The sequence below is a fragment of the Columba livia genome, chromosome 11 (genome assembly GCF_036013475.1).
Source record: "Columba livia isolate bColLiv1 breed racing homer chromosome 11, bColLiv1.pat.W.v2, whole genome shotgun sequence".
Lineage (NCBI taxonomy): Eukaryota > Metazoa > Chordata > Aves > Columbiformes > Columbidae > Columba > Columba livia.
This window is the reverse complement of record NC_088612.1, coordinates 14,193,719-14,210,806: the sequence shown is the minus strand read 5'-3', so window position 1 is coordinate 14,210,806 and position 17,088 is coordinate 14,193,719. Positions and strand designations below refer to the sequence as shown.

General features: G+C 39.4%; 1 protein-coding gene across 10 annotated transcripts in view; it reads right to left on the bottom strand.

Annotated features, from left to right (window-relative positions):
* CGNL1 (cingulin like 1) overlaps positions 1-4,616 on the bottom strand; it is a 56,542-nt gene extending 51,926 nt beyond the window's left edge. For 2 of the 10 annotated variants that reach the window (XM_065075984.1, XM_065075982.1), the window contains exons 1-3: positions 4,159-4,603; positions 3,101-3,255; positions 2,214-2,329 (exon numbers count right to left, since the gene is read on the bottom strand). The gene's annotated coding sequence lies outside the window, so the exon portion shown is untranslated. The other 8 variants (XR_010475236.1, XR_010475238.1, XR_010475239.1 and 5 more) reach the window with 7 other exon arrangements.
* Positions 4,617-17,088: the final 12,472 nt, after the last annotated feature.

The following is a 17,088-nucleotide window of genomic DNA, read 5'->3' as shown; positions in this document are numbered from 1 at the left end:
ACTGAAAACACTACCCCATCTCTATATAAAAGCTCTAATTTTACACACCACTTTCGCGTTATGCTTTATGTTGAAACAGATCACAAGTCATCACTCACTTTCGAGTGTGTTGATGTGCATAAGATACATCTTCCATTCTAATAAACTTCAACAGCTCTTAGAGATATCTTTCAATAGAATTTAAAATAGAGTTGAAGTCCTAATGGCATTCAGCTTCTGCAAGTGTCTCTGAGAGTTTATGTATAAACACAAAAATACATAGGCACATATGCACATGAATGTGTAAGCATGGGCAATCTAGCCAATAGGTCTCCTTTTCATAATGTATTACGTAGTTTCCACATCAACATTTCAGCTACATTTAAATGGTGTGTGTGATGTACATCTAAATAAAGAACTTCTGCAAATGCCTGGAGTCAAACTCTTGCCATGCTCAGACTGCCAACAGTCAAGCAGCTATTTCAATGGTAATGAATTTGTGCCTGGCCACCCTCACAGAAAGGGGCTATTGTGGTAACAGTCGAGACACCTCCCATTCTTACCAATCTCCCCAGTGTTTTTTTTTAAGTCAAAGTACTTTCTGAGGTGTTTCTCCAACCACCTTTATTCCTCATTGCTCTCTGTCTTTACCAAAATCAAGTAGAATATGAAAAGGTTATTATAGAATATTAATTTTAAATCCGAGACTGTCAATCTGGTTAATGCATCTCAGAAATACAAAAGATGGATCCATTTAATTTCAAACAGTTAATCTGGCTAAAAATTTAGAGGCATGCATGGAAAAACTATACTATGTACTTAAAGTCTTTGGCTATGGATTTTGTCATCGACTCTCTTTCACATAAAACAAAAGGTTATAAGGCTACATTTGGATAAACTCCTTCAAGGAGTATGCCAGCTCTGTTGGCAGAGATAACACAAGGTCACAGCAAATACACTGAGCTCTAATCCCAAACAGTGGTGACTCCATGACTACAACTTCACTAAATCTTTAACATATGCATTCCTAACATGTTAATTTCTCAGGATTTAACATTAAATTGTCATACTTGGCTCTACTGAAAAATATTACCATTTAGATTTAACTCCACTCAGAGAGTCAAGGACAAAGCAGTTTCTGAAATGTGTTAATGTTTCCAGATAAATATGCCTGGAATGAACACTCCATGAACACGTGAAGTACCTTCCCTCACACAACCTGGTAATGTAGCATTCTCAGAGGGAGGATTCTCCATTCTTTTGCCAAGTAAGAACAGAAATTACAAACCCAACATTTTTGGTGGTTTTGCACATCCTTCCAACACAGCATTCAAGGTGTATTAGAAAAACCTATAAACTACCACACCTAAGTTGAGGATGCATCAAGTCAGGGTCATATTCCTCAGTATGCGGCTTGCTGAGACCTAGCAACAAAACTGGAGAAATTCCAACATCTTCACCTCATCCTGGCCATTCAAGACACAGTTGTTAATGTCTATGTTGTAAATATGTAGTTTTTTGTAAAGCCCAGCTCTGAATCCTATCACCAAAACAATCAGGTAGAAGATAACCTCTTCCTAGCCCTAAAAAGGAAGAAGAGGGGCATACAGAAGAAAGTACCACAAATTTCTTAAGCCTGCTTTATTTCTGCTGCTGTTCAGAGTTGCAGAAGTGGAACAAATGGCCCATCATGTTAATGTTCATTGTAATTTCTCAGAATCTACTAGCATCAGTGATTTTGACCAGATTCTTGCTAGTTTCCCTCTATCAACACAGGCAGACACTGCTGCAGGCCGAACATTGTTTTGCATAATCAGGTTCATGCACTTGATATTAATAAGCACATTTTCAGATTATTAACATAGTAAAAAGGCCAGATAATAACACCACCATTATCATCATCACCATGACTTCAAAAAGCAGAAATGGTAAACCAGCAAGCTACAAAACGAAATTATTTGGAATTTGGAATTATTTGGCCTTCAAAATACTTAAGTAGCTAATTTTAAATCATAAACCGCCCACTATGGTCCAGGCTGAACAAACTCCTTGCATATATGTTAATCTCACATTGCTCCATGACAAAAGATTAAAAAATTCAAGTTTGAGGTCATGCCTTTTCACCTACACATTTCAGATGACACTGCAGAGCCTAGACAAACCAGTTTCACCAATACTCCCAGAAAGATCAACTTCCTATTACACAAGATAAGGCAGAAGAAGGAACAACATACGGTCACCAGGTCTTTTTTTCATCTTTGTCATCCTTTAGCTGAGGTAAAATTCCTTACACAGGACACACCACAGACCATTTTTGCAGTGAATTAAATCCACATCTCCCATATATACCCTGTCAAGGGAACGTAAGTGCATTACCAGACATTTTACTAGTGACAGTAAGATCTGATAACAAAAATTAACAGAAATTAAAATAAATTGGTTTGCTTGGAGGAAACTCTTGCAGCCTAAACAGTCACCCCATGTATTAAATTTAAAACCAAAACATAACTAACCCAGATTCTGAGAATAAAAACAGTTGTATGATACACTTAGGGAGACAACAGGCTCTTCGGAATATCACCACAAATTCTGTAACAAGAGGTTCATAGCTTTGTATACTTTTATATTACAGCAGTAACTGTATTTGGCTTTCTACACACTGTAAGCATAACCACATTTATTCTGGGTCTAACATGAGAAAAAAATGAAACAATTCAATTACGTATCTACAGAATATAATCACTAGTTAAACAAGTTCTTGTAAACTACCTTGAAAAAGTAATCAGTGTTTTGTTTTTGTCATTTTAGTTATATTTTTCTAAAAGTTTTAAAGTTCTGTTAAAACCAGCTCTATAAAGAGATCCTTGACATGTGATGGAGTCAGTTGTCAGAATACGTATCAGACACTGAATTTATCAAATTCATATGGGTATACCACAAATCATTAAATCCTAGGAGCAGGGGTCTGATTCCTCAACAGGATTCATCTTATGTAAGTGCACACAGGTCAAACACATGTAGATGTTCAGATAAATCAGATAACTTTCAAGAACAGGTTTCCACTATTTTTGCTTTGATAATTATTCAGACTATGTTGCAGTTATTTTTTTTAAATACTTACATGCTAAAGAGAAAAACAGGAGAAAGATAAAAGCTGTAACAACTATTCTTCCATCAACTGCAGATGCTAATCCAAACTCAAGTTTTATCGTAGCACTGATCTCCCCGTAAAGTTGTCATCATATGGGAGGGATATAAATTATATCAGATGCAAAGCTAATTGGGAAGAAGAATAAAACGGCTGAACTGCCACTCTAAGCTTTTCCCATGAAAAAGAACACACACAATGCAGACACACCCTTTTGCAAAAACACGCTAATTCATGGAATAAAAGGGAGATGAAGAAGTCAGAGTGCCCTCAACTCAGGAATGCCAGGAATCCCCGGAGGAATGCGTGCGGGCCAGCGGCCACGGCGCCCCCGACTCACGGCGGACTCGGCGACCCCCGAGGGCTCCCGGCGGCCCGGGCAGTGCGAGCTCACCTGAATCCACAGGCCGGCAGCAGGACCTCCAGCTGAGGCACCGCTCCGGACAGCCCCGGCCCGTAAACGCACTTGGAGAAAAGAGCCCCCGCTCTTCACAGCCGCGAGAGAAACTAAGAGATTTTCAGGTTTTACCGGAGTCTGGTTTTCCGGCAACTCGCTCTCCCCTCCGCGGCCGGCAGCAGAGCTCCCCTGGCCGCCGTTCGGCACGCTCGCCCCGGGGCCGGCACAGCCACCGCTCGCCCGCAGGAGCGCTCGGGGTGAAGGCCTGTCCGGCCGCGATCCGCCAGCCTCTCACCAGCTGGCCGTGCGGGGAGAGCCGTATTGTTCTCTCATCACGCCCGGGAGGACTCGGCGTCCTTGGCCTTTGGAAAGGAGCGTGTTTAACGGGGCGAGATGGACCAGGAAAGCCAGCGACCCAGCGCGGGGAGCCACCTCCATAGCCGCGGCGTCCCGCGGCGTGCGACAGCCCCTGCGGCACCGCACGGCGAGGTCTCCCCAGCCCACCGCGCTCCGCTCAGGTCGCGCCACAGCCCTGCGCCCGCCCGGCCATCTCGGCGGGGAGAAGCGGGCGCCGCGCTGCCCCGCCTCGGCTCCCAGACCTCCCGTCCCCACCGGCCGCCGCCGCTCTCCTCACCCGTCCCAGGCCGCCTCGCCCTCTGAGGCGGATCCCGGTCAACTTCGTGCCTCTCCCGCCGCCGCCCCGCCAGCCGTGCCCGCCGCCGGAGCCGAGCGCGGACTGCCCGCCCCTCCAGCGGCCAGGGAGGAGCCAGGCGGGGGGCGCTCCCTCAGGTGAGCGAGGGGCTTCCTCGCACGCGCGGCCGTTTCCCGCCCACCGGCCTCCCTGAGGGGGAGCGGGGCGCGCGGGGTCTCCTCAGGCTTGAGCCCCCCCAACAGACACCCATAAACCGCAGAGGGGAAAAACACCCAACCCCGCCGTGGTTCAGGCTGCGGCCGACGGTGCCAGGACGAAAGGGGTTGGCTGGAACAATCCTCTGAAGAAGAAACCCAGTCCCGGGCCCGGGTACTGTCAGCTCCAGGCCGCTTGACAGCCGGGTTTGTTTCCCGCGCGGGGGCGGCTGGCGGGGTTCCCGCCCGGCGGGGAGAGCCGAGGCAGCGCAGGGACGGGACGGGACGGGACGGGACGGGGAAGGGCGGGTGGAACGGGGGGCAGAGGTAGGAAGTGAAGAGCCGGACCGCCGCACGATCTGGAGCCAACAGGGCGGCGTGCCCATACAGCTCTGAGAACAACGTCTCAAGCCCCCTGGGCACACCTAGGCCGTCTTCAGCGTTCTGGACGATTTTCACAATGTCGTACAAAAAAAATACAGTCACTATAAGCGTCTCACAAGAATTGGGCCTCACTTAATTTCTTCCACCCTCAGAAATTTGTTCCCAAGATTTAAACCCCCTAAACAAAGCAGCATCGTCAGGAAAAAAAAAAAAAAGTTTTAGTGAATATACAGGGGAAAAAAAACCCACAACAAATTATGTAGGTCCATGTCTAGAACAGCAATGCAAGGTAGTGAACATGAGAAGGAAAATTTCAGCGTATAAGCCATGAGAGCCACTTACAGTATTGTTTTACAGGAGTATAGATAGCAACTGACAGCAATATCTTGTAATAAAATACCATACTAATGGTTAATCAGTAGAAAGAACTGTGAACTGTGGGATTTGGGCAAATTGTGAACAGTTCTAAAGAGCCAGCTAGTAAGGTGTTTGCAGACATCGAACGATGTTTTCCTTTGCTAAGAGGATGGAAGCATTAGGTGTGGCAGGCTGTAAAGACTTCTGTTGTGGAAAAAGGCGCCTCTACATAATGTACTAAATTAATCCCCAGTGGTTCTTGAGAGGAAAGTTGTAGATATATGGATTTTTCTGCCCTTGATATTAAGTTGACTTGTCAGAAAAATACTCATGAGACAGAACAGCCCGAACTTGTGTTGCCATCTTGGTATTTTACATATTTTGCCATTTAGCATTTGCTTTTCACATACCTTTTTCACATAACCAGAGGCTATAACTAACCCTGGGGGTGTTTAAATAAAAGATTTATACAGTGTGCTTAGCTCCTTTCACTGTAGTTTTCAGAAATCACATTAAGTTTACCCCCCTCCCCCCCTCCAACTGGTAAAACTAAGAAACATGGAATGGAAAAGAAACAAATTAATTCCCCCCCCACCTAGTTACCTGAGCTATGTGACAAAGTTTTCAGCTGAACTCAGGCACACATATAAATGGCTGTATTTTACTACAGTTAAAGTGTGATGAAATATGCTGACAGTTCATTCAACCTCCTACTGTAGTTTTGTAATGTATGAAGAAATTGAACTTAATAGAAAACAAAATGCTTCATTAGAGGTATATACACCTATAATTTTCAGTTTATCGTTAGAGGTTAATTAAAACAGGTCTTAATCAATGGTGCTATACAATAACACATTTCCATTGCATTTGGAAGCAAACTAGAAAAAAACATAGAAGATTCATTTCTTGCTAAAAGAACCAGGCTATGATGACTACTAATCATTATTATATAGTCTATAATTAATTTTTTTCATTATGCTTTGCCTATCAGGTGACATTTCAGGAGATAATTCAGTTGCCATCTGGCATGCTCAGCATTAAACTTCCTAGAAAACTGTTCTCTGCTCTATATTGAGTTTCAGAAAAAATGTTTCTTATGGTAATTAGGCCAAGGCATTTTTCTTTCAGTTTTTTTCTTTATTTGAAAAAAAAAAAACAAACCAAAACAAACGAACCCACAAAACAAACAAACAAATTCAAAACCCACCAAGCAACAAAACAACCACACAACCAACAAAGACAGGAAAAAATGGGATCAGCACAATTGCTCAAACTCTTACTGAAAAAGAGAGCTTTGACTTGATTTTGACTCAAAGCGCTATCCTGCACTTTATAAGCCTTCGAGGAAAGTTTAGTTTGAACCTTTGAATTCTTCTTAAAACTATAGTTTAAATCAAACATTTTGTCAAACAGTTTCTTACAGATCTTTGGCATATTCTGAACATGAGCTTTAGAAATACTTGGTATAATAATGCTACAAACATTGAGACTGTTCACTAAGAGCCATAGTCCAGCTGGAATACTGCAAAAATGCAAGGTTGTCCAGTGAGGTAAGAATTTTTTGAAGGAATGTATACAAATTCAGCAATAAGCTAAAATTGGATTGAAGACAGAGTTAGGTCATACACAGAATATCATCTCAGTGCAGACTACCATTTCCTTTCCCACCCCTCATCCATGTACTGTTCTCTTCCCCTCCTTTTAATAAGGCTTTGGCCCTGTTTACAAAACTGGCTCACACTATGATTAATGTCTCTCTGTCCAGGCAGTGTTTTATCAGGCAGTTGTGAAACACAATACAAAATGGAGTATGCAGCTAAAGCAAAAACAAACAGTAATGCCCCAGCAGCTTGTGCAGTAGATTAATTCCAGCTGCTAGCTACTCCAGCATACCTCCAGTACTGAGTAACACTCCCTAAATTCAGCTCTCCTTTTGCACTGAGTAAGACTATTGAAAGCTTTGTTTATTAGTGCTATGCTAGGCTCCTAGCAAGATGTATCTCTGCCTCTTTCCATGCAACTACACATTGCACTGAATTTTGGCACTTTACTATAGTCCCCTGATTTCCTTGCAGGGAAGGATCTAATCCCATAATCACAATAGAAAGGAAAAAAGAATTATTTTTTGCAGTGTGTAAATACTTTGAAACACTGCTTCTGACTCATCTTTTATGGTGTATATTGCAAATTTTCTCACATTATTGTAAAAGACTAGGTATCTGTTGCTTAAGAAATAACAAAATTGTCCCTGTTATTACTGTATTTAGTAAGGTATTAAGTAGAATTTTTTTCTTATTTCTTATTTCAAGAAACACAAACTTCAAAATTCAGGTCTTCTTTCTAGTCCCTACCAATATTTTCACTGACTTTTTTCTCAAAACATTTTATCTTAAGCAGAATGTTTACGGAGTTGATTCTAAAATTACAAGACTTCATAACCTCCCATTCTTATCCTTGTACAACTTTGGGCTATATCCACATTTCTTCCTTCACCTTAACAACAGAGTGTTGCTCCTGATGGCCTTATTCGAATAATCCTAGCAATGACAAAAGGAGGTTTTCCTGCAGAAATCCTAGGTAGTGCACCTCCATTGAAGTTCCAGAGACCATTGTAACTGTTACCTGCTCTGCTGTGGTCTGTGTAGCTTCTCCATGGTCAAGTTCAGCCTGCCAGGTTTTAGCTGTCCCCATGCTGCAGGAATAAACTGTTTTTTTGGGGGGATAGCATTGACTGAGTCCCTATTTTGCACAAATATGTGAAGTTAGTAATTTGTTGGCATTGTCAATGTATTTATTTGAAGAAAGCTTAAAGGTTTCAGTCATTGCAAATGTGAGCATTGATTAATTAATCATATAAACAGTAATGTAGTCAACTAAATGACTCATGTCCTTTTTATGCGTGTAGCTCTTAAGAACTATTGCTCTTATCTATTTTATAATAATGCCCTCAGTATTAGGACATTGTACTAGGCACTGTAGAGCTCCATGCAGATACAGAGCCATGCCAAAAATGCTTTACAATCTAAGTATACAAAAGAGATCTGCGTTCTGTATCTATTAATTAATCCTTTTAGTCACATAAGGATTTGTAGACATTGCATCTTATATTCAGTTTTCTTAAAAACATATGTGTGTGTGTCTTTGATGAGAACTAAGGCAAATATCCATTAAAGAATTTAGGTTCCTAATTCCCACAGAAGTAAAATTATTTCAACAGATATGAAATGATGAATATATTCTTGGGTTTGACCTAGGTAACTTTTGGAACAGAGATAAAATCTTCACTATCCCATGTAAAATGCATGGGTATCTTAATTATTGCCTTTCCCTTTCCTCCCCCTCCCCGCTGTTGGACAAAGATAAGGCAACGTTTTCAAGCCTTCGGAGGTCTAAAGCAGCATCTGACCCAAAACCTTTCTCCTAACTTCGTTTTGGTACGTTGGCCAGTATATCCTGTTATGATGTTGTGCAATAGCACCACCTGGTGCCCATCACTGTTTTAACCGTTCGGATCCTTTGACAAATATAGAGCTGAGTAGCTTGAGAATAAAAGACCAGGAAGAAAATGGATTATCTTTAATATTCTTAAGGTTGTTTTTATCTCTAGACAGTTTTGTTAACCAGATGAGGTACTACGATTCAAATGGTTTTGTCAAGCAATATTTTAGAAGAGATATAAACATTTCACTAACATCCCATATAAGAAACTTTAGGGATTGATTTAAAAATATATTGATCCTTCTGCTTTAAAGGTAAAGTGCCAGCCCTGATTCACCTGCAGTGTATTAACTACTGATGCACTGAAGACTTAAACTATCTGTATCTTTGTAAATTTAGACAAGACACTGAAACACAGGTTAAGAAAGGTTTTAAAGGACTGGAATTTCCAACTTTTATAGGTTTGTTTTGTCAGGACTGATGCAGAAAACTGCCTAAGCATGTGTTTAACTTAAAGTGCCTCCTTATATTCTACTCATTTCAATAGGACATAAACAATTATTCAAAATTAAACATGGAAAAATGTTTAGAGCTTAACATACCACTTGGAGACCAAAGCAGGGAAAGAGAGGGAAAATGAATGAGTGATCCGGAAATCCTTTGCTTTTTCTTTTTAAGGGGAAAAAAATAAACAGACATGCAACTTGGTTTTATTCATTTTGAAAGGTAGAAACCATAGCAGAATAAAGTAAACTCTTTCCTAACTGAAAAAAAATATATCCAGTATATATTAAACAAACAAACATACAAACAAAAACAAAACAAAAAAACCCACAAACCAAACCACAGAGAAAAAAAAAAACAATTTTAACCTATTAAAAAAAAAGAATTACACCAAAATAACAACAAATTGTACTACCATAGTGTCAGATTCACCATGTAAGGAGCCAGTAGAAGGGTCTGCATGAAACTGAGAGGTTGCTCAAAAGAAGCGGTGTATGAAGATCTCGGAGGTACATACTGCTCTGTGTCTCCTCACTTTGAACCTCCAGGAAGGAGTTGTTATGTGCTTTATGGGAGCTGCTAACCAAAACCCAAATCAAGAGAGACATAAGTGTTTGCACAATAGTATGTACATGTGTATAATAAGCATTTCATGGAAAATTCAATTTTTAAAAAGTTTTTCAGTTCCACTTGTGAATTAAGTAGTTGTTTTGCACAACTCTTACAACAAGTATTCTGAGAACTAAAACCGAGAAAAAAACAAACAAATGAAATTAACTCAGGGAAATTAGTTCATCCTGGCATTTAATATGGCTTATTCCTTGCTTTCTTTTGAAAATAACAAACACCGTCTTGTCCTGCATTTCACATCCCACAACTATCCCTTTTCTTAAGAGAAGTAGTTTACAGTCTTATGGGTCAGCCCAGAATACTTGTTTTAAATCCTCAAATACGGAGGCTTCAGTGATGAAATAGGTTCTATCTTTGGCACTTATGCAAAACCTGCTCATCTTTACTGGGGCTTAAAGCACCCACGGAGATATGTTCATATAGATTTGACACTATACTGATAAACTAAACTGATACTCCAGTTTCCAGTTAATACTGTTTTCTGTAAGTGGAAGAGCTTTTCCTAGTTAAATAGTGTTTTGTGACTGTAGAGGGTGCTCTTAAAATACTGGTGATGGCAGTAATATATGGAAATCAGTTTTTCTTTCTATAAAGCTTATCAATGTTAGGATGCTTATACTTAGCAAATAAAGTTGTTGTACAGCTAGAGTGTTTTATTTTGGATATGGGCAAGAGTCACTATCCACATTTGTATCCAAATATATCCCTGGAAACTTTTCTGGATTTAGTTTGTTTTTGCAAATATGTTTCTACCAAACAGTGATAGTATCTTCTGAGAAAACTATTGATGTTGTCTAAAAACAAGTTGAAAGAAATACTAAATAGAGTGTATTTTTAGTTGCAAGGCCATTCAGAGTTGGATAAGAGCAGTACACTTCATTCTGGGTTGGAGATTCTACTACACAGCAAAACATCACAGTACCAAAGCCACTAACCTGTAACCACTTATAAAAATTACACAACACATTCTAAATTGCTCCACCTTTACTGGTTCACTTTTTAAAACAAACTCTGCAATTCTAGAAAATCTTAAAAGCTTAGAAAGTCTTGCATTGTACAGTACTTGCATATTTCAAGCGGTGAAAGCAATAAATGATGCACATGTTGGAATGACAATAAGACAAATGGAAGCTTTCATTGGGAAAATGCAAACCAGAAGACAGATAGCTTGTTTTGCTTTAGGCAAAGCATGAATGCAAACATTTAAACTGGAGAAACTCCCCTTTCCTTCTGTGGGCCCTCTGAGCCATTATATTAATTATGTAGAACTATTTACCTACTTCCCTTCATTTAGGCCCCAGGTGCAGCCACTCTGGATACTGAAAATTATTTTCATTCTTTTCAGCAGAGTGAAAAAAACAATATATGGAAACACTCATCTTTTCCTTTCTGAAATCCAGGACTGTGAGGAAAGACGGCATCCTAATATATATTTCATGCTTGCATGTTTTTTAACACCCCATAAGAAAACATGACAGTGGTAGGGGGATCAGTGATGTTTCTTTTTCAGAGTGCAATTAAAATATTTGTTTAGTTTTGTTACAATAGCAGGGGCAGCTGGCAGTGTTTGCACTTACATGTGTCTTCTAACCCTTCACTGAAGAGATACCCCTAATCTTCGAAGAGAGATAAATAGCTCATGATGCAAATGTGCTGACCTGTGTGTATGCAGTGGCTCTGACAACCTTCATTTGTGATCAAAATGTCAGTGTGTCTTTGAAATGTGTCCTTAAAGTATGACCAGCCAGATCCAGGTATTCATTTTTCCATACATGAAGCTAGGGAAATAATGGACGCATTAAATGTTTAGGAAACAAACAGTCACATTAGAAAATTAAAACAAACAAACAAACAAACAAAACAAAACAACAACAAACACAGGAGAGGCTCAAAGCCTCTAAATTGGCAGCAAAGGGGATCAGTCTCAATATCTACACTTCTTTTTGGCAAGGTAACTATGTCTCAAAGCTCTTCCTTAGTTTCATCTCCAGCTTCCCTCTGGAGAAAAAAATGAATTAAACCTTTTCTTGTGCTCTTACTGAGAGTTCTTCTGCTCTTGGTTATTTTGGAATACAAACAACAGACTGTGGGACACTGTGTAGATGTCTTTAAATAATGATTAACAAAATCTGTGACTATTTGCACAAAGTATATTCAACTTCTCCCTTCCCCATAAAGAATATTGGTCAATCAAGGGTAGCCCAGGTCATCAAGGGGTGGCTACTGAGTCTGGCTCCTCCTGTCACAGCTGCCTGGCAGCGGGCCCACCCTCAGGAATAGCCAGCTGGCTTTGCTGTGCATTTTGGCTTCCTCCAAGTTTGCATGTGGACCTGTGAAGCAGCTGAGTTTATTTTGCCTGATTGGCTTATTTGTTGTCAACCCAGAGAGTTTTCCTATTGCCATGACTGCTGATGATGCAGTCAGTTTGCACTTGCAGTTTTCAGCATAGCCTCTCTGCTCCTTCTGCTGGTCTGCACTGGCTCTTCGGAAGACCAGATTTGTTTCACAGATTTTGTTAGTTTTTGAGTCAGTTCAGCACTTCTCTGTTCTGATCCAATTGCATGTCCAGATGCACAAGTTTGTTTTCTCAATCTGCTGGCTTCTGGCCCCTAGCAGTCTCAGACTACAAGAAAGACTAATCATTCCTCTACTTTCTCTTACATTCCAACTGCATACCTGTGAAACTATACAAGCTACTAGGGTGACCCTTCATTTAGAAGATCTTGTTAGAGCATAGACACCTGTGTTCATCATTAATGATATACATCAAACTTCAGTCAGAAATATAACTCCCTCGTAGAACTGTGACTAATAACAATGGAAACAAAATCAACCCATTCTATGTTCATTTTCTGATGTCAAAAGAAAGATATAAGTAGCATCTACCATAAAAACAAAACTTTGAATTCTAGGGTGTAAATTGGTACATTCAAGGATTTTCAGAGACAATCTTAGGAGTAATTCACTGTTAAAAGTAGGAGAGCACACTCAGAATAAGAAGATCATTTCCCAGAACATTTTTCTTTCTTTCTTCAAATTGAAAATACAATGTATGCTCAAAGTACACAGAAACTTTCTATCTATTCCCAACTAATCATGAAGTATTATTCTATAAAAGAAAGTTATTTTGCCTAGTGAATATAAGACATTGTAATTAAACTATTTAGTCATATTTTAAAATCTCATTAGATTAATTAATATCCTGTTGCAGTTGTTACCTAGATTAGGGAGATATTTTGTAAAACCCTGTTTTGTTATCTGATCTTTTTTATTGTATGCTGTATTCTTATTCAACAGGACAGCACTAAAGATGTTTGTAGTGATATTCATTGCTTTACATAACCTCACAGTCTTAGTTACTCACAGTCTTAGCCCAGTAGCGTGAGTTTTCACAATTCTGTCATATGAAAGTCTCTCCAAATTGTTTTTAATCACTCTCTACTTGACTTTTTCTGTGATTGCAGTATCCTTACTGAGATGTGAATTTGAACAAGGGAAAATGGTCCATTTCCAGACTTCCATATAAAGGGGAAATGAATTTAAGACCTTGTCGTGGATCAGTGGCAGCCTCTCTAAGCTGCATTACTGGTAAGTCCAAGAGAGATCATTACTCCAGCTTCAACCACTCCTCTCAGATTTAAACAATGGTATTCACAGGTATAGGAAGAGACATTAAGCTCTTTGAACAGCTATTTCTGTTCACTTCTGAAGAGTGTTAAATCAGGTGCAGTCATGCCTACTGGCTAGGTGGTATAACAACCACTTAGCCACACAAGCCATAGTTATCATCACACCTTCACATTGCATACTTCCTTGTAAAGGCACGAACAAATTTAATTCCGTTGCTCTTCTAAACCACACTAGTTAATAGAGTCATCTCATTCAGTATGAATTATTTTGTATTCAGTTGGACTCAAATTCATCTGCTTTTATAGGTTCTTTGTGACCTTCCCAAATCTTGTTGCCGCTTGTCAGGAACTTCTTCTGTGAATGTAGGCCCTGTCAGCAGTTAGCACACTAAAATTTGCTGGCAGGTAAATTTGTTATGAATGCAGCCTTGTTAGGATGGCATCTGAGCTTATGTCAAAATTATGTAGGCAGAATTACTCAGATACTTGAAGCTACTGATACTATTCCTGCATAAGGACCTTTGTGAAATGGGCCTCCATCACCGGTAAGGATGAGCAGCTGCTGAGCTGAAAAAAATGTAGACAAATCCTCTAGCATAAAAATCTGTTTTACATTTCCTACTCAATGTCTAACATTCAACTAATTCTACCTATACTGCATTCACACATTCCAATTTTAATTCCTGTTAAATATGGTGTCTGAAAACTCAGACAGGATTAGTATGAAAGTATATGAAGCAAATATATTTGAGAAAGATATATTTTAAATTATAATGTTGTGCTTGAGAGTTTGTGATTACATTAAGCATGAAATCTGTGTGATTCATGATTATTCCTGCTATTTCTGATTTTGCTTCAAATGGAATTGGACCAGTTGTGAATAATGTTACTGAATTATTCTGTTTCTTTAAAAAGGAAGTGGGAATTTTTGAGGGAGGTAGAGTGCTATCACTGTCATAGTATTTGAGGGCAGGCAGCTAAATTGCCTGAGAGATTCTCTTCCATAAATACAGTGTTCTTCAGGCACAAAGACTTGGGAAGGAAACAATTCCTTCTAATTAGGAAAGTAATTTTAAGCAGAAAAAGATGTAAAAGCTTAAGGACTATTCTTGTCAGAGAGAGATGCTTCTGAGAAGAATTAGGGCAATAGAGGATTATTGTTTTGTTAAGCCTTTGATTGAGATCTCAGACTTTCATCAGTTTTGTAGCAATGCAAGCAAGAGATCTAAGGCTCAAACACATCTCCAGAAAAGAGATCTTGGAGAAATAAAATAAAAAAATATTAAAAACACTAAAACAACCAGACTAGGATTTAGCTATTGAGTATTTATGACTCCCAGTTGAGAGCCAAGAGGAAGTTTTTCTGTCATCACCCTGTTACTTTTAAAAACAGAGGGGGGAAAATTTGCTTTTGATTTCTCAAAAAAATGGTGTTAGTTATTTGAAAAATTCCAGACCAAAGCATGAAAGATCCTTTAGAGGAAAATTCTAGAGTTGTTGTTTAGAGGCTGCCCTGAGTATAATCAAGATTAAAGCCTTTAATGAAGGCAAAGCTTACTTATCTGATCAGATCCTAGCATAATGGTCTAGCATGTGATATTATTGTGTATAAGTTATATAACTTTTTAAAAAGCGCATACTTTACCTTCGGCAGCACAAACAACAGTTTTAACCTGTTCATATCCTTGAAAAATGCAAACAGATTTGAAGAAAAAAGAAAAAAAAAGAAGAATATTTGCTAACAAAAGAAAATTGAACCTTTTTGTGACTTGGTTAAGATGAAAGCAAGACGGGAAACTAATAAAGAGGATCAGAGAACCTGGAAATACATGTTGACAGGCTTGTGTGCTGGCAGTTTAAAAATCACATACTATTAAGCATTAGCTTTCTGCTTAAGTGTTTGCCCACAAGATTGCCTTTCCCTAGTAAAGGCTAGAGATTACCCACAATTCAGTTGTGTTTGCAGGTTTTCTTTGAGTATGTGTGAGTACATCCTACCATTTATCAGCCACAATGCGCTGAGGTCACAAGTCCCCTGCCTCATTAAAAGACAGTGAGCCAATTGAAAAACAACTCCCTCCTCCCTTGGTGCATCTGAACATATGGTGCAGGAGTAGTATGCTTAATTTTGAAAAAGTCAGATCTGGGAAGAAGCTAAGCAGTTAGGCAAAAAGTAGGTAATAAAACCTTGGGTATACAGAGTTACAGAGTTTTCCTGTTTTGAGGGTATACAGAGTTACAGAGTTTTCCTGTTTTGACAATGTAATTAGTGGCTTACAGCTTAAAGCTGACACACTGAGAAATAAAGCTTAAAAAAATTCCAAACAAACAAAAACACCAACCAATCAAACAAACAAAACCAACAAAAAATCGCACAGCAGCATGACCCAACTTCAATGTGGAAATGCCTCAGAGCTTCACAAAATCATTAACTGAATACAGAGTGCTGGCGTACTCAGCATACCATGGTGTAGGAACATTGTATCATTAGGGTGTTTGTTACTGTCCGAATACCTAATGACAGAAGAGGAGGTGGTTGCTTGACTCCTTATATGTCTGATATAATGCAGACCTTACGAGTTTTGTTCAAAATAGCCCTCCAGAGACGACAGTGGAAACAGTATCTCTTGAGACAGCAATGGATAAGATTTCATCAGCATTGAGAATGCAAATATTTGTTGCTTCTGTAGCCAAGTAAATGCTCGCTATTCTGTGGCACAATATATTTGGTCAAAATAAAATCACTTTATCTCCCCAACTGCCCCCCAAGTTGTCACATTCACTGCTGAATATTAAATGGATTCTGGTTCATCAGAAAACAGTAAAGTTAACCAACACGGAACACGACTTCATTGCCAAATAAAAGCACGCTCTTCTACTGCATCATGATATGGTCTCATACTGATATAAATAATGTAGTAGATTAGATAGCTGCACTCTTCTGTCTGTAAATGCTACGAGTTCAAACTTCTGTATGAGGAAAAGGTGAAAAGAGAATGTTTAAACAGTACTTAAAACTAACTTTCATTTCTGTGTCAGATATATAAGCTTTTTTTTTTTTTTTTAAATAAACTAACGAGCTGGAATGAGGCTTTGGAAAGCTTTTCCTACCATAGTTGCACACTGAAAGTATAATAAGCAGCAAGAAAGTGTTTCTGTAATGAAAGAAAAAAAGGGAAAAAAATAAAAAAGACAAGACACCATTTAGGTAGAATAAATGGAACAGATATTTCTATCTTCTTCTCCTTCACCAGCTGTACAGAGTGCTGGGATAGAGAGTACCACATTCAGTTACTTCCTTCCACAACACACAAAGAAGCAGAGTAGCCAATTTTTTTGTCCAGCTCCAGAAACAGATGTGGTTTGAATTTCTACACACATGGGCACAAGTGCATATGCAGACATATGTATATGTACCATGCTTATTTTCATGTGCTCACACTTGATTGAGAAGGTCCACCTGTAACTTTTTCAGTCACCCACAGCCTGTAAGCAGTACAAGCACAGCTCCAGAGCCAGGGTTATGCACTGTCACCAGGAGAAGGGCTGTGACAATGCATGATTAGTCCAAATCCCTGAGAAGAAGCAAGACAGCTGGGACTACTAAACCTGGCATCACTGGATTGTAGTGACAGAGTTGTGCACTGGCGTAGGGAGACACCTGGAAGCCATTTCCTGCTTGCGAAATGATCTCCCTCCCCCTTCCTTTCAAAGATAAATACATGCAATGTGGCTTTTGGCCACAGTGAGGTTTTTTTTGTTTTGTAACGTCAGGA